General features: G+C 58.7%; 1 protein-coding gene across 1 annotated transcript in view; it reads right to left on the reverse strand.

Moving 5' to 3' along the window:
• RHOT2 (ras homolog family member T2) overlaps nt 1-448 on the reverse strand; it is a gene marked incomplete at its 3' end in the record, with an annotated part of 11,452 nt that overhangs the window by 9,142 nt on the left and 1,862 nt on the right. The window lies entirely within an intron of this gene.

The raw sequence follows: 448 nt of genomic DNA on the forward strand, positions 1-448 counted from the left end.
CGCCCCGCCCCTCGGGCGGGCCTCCCACCCGCTGCTCCCCTCCCTGATCCTGCGCAGACAGCGCCGATACCAGCGCTGTACTTGAAGCAGACAGGAGGGATCACTGGCCCTTTCAGGGGAGAGTTTAGTGCTAATCCCAAGGACACACAAGGGTTTACGCAGGATTTCCTGGAGCCACTTTAAGCCTCTGTACACTCTTGCTGTCCAGGTGGAGGGAACAGGACCCCTGCACCCACGGGCCCACCTCCTTGTCCGTTAGCTGCCAAGGTGGAGGGATTAAATAGCTTTGCTTACGTGAGACACACAGGGGAGAGACAGTTTTATTATCTGTAATCAAGAGGCCCTCCTCTGTGCAGAGCTGGGATTAATCCCAGGGCAGAGCAAAGCAGAGCAGCTGGGCCCACCCCAGCCAGCCGGCTGGATTATTCCTCCATGGCTGCTCTGAGGG

This window comes from Phaethon lepturus, unplaced genomic scaffold, assembly GCF_000687285.1.
Source record: "Phaethon lepturus isolate BGI_N335 unplaced genomic scaffold, ASM68728v1 scaffold24930, whole genome shotgun sequence".
Lineage (NCBI taxonomy): Eukaryota > Metazoa > Chordata > Aves > Phaethontiformes > Phaethontidae > Phaethon > Phaethon lepturus.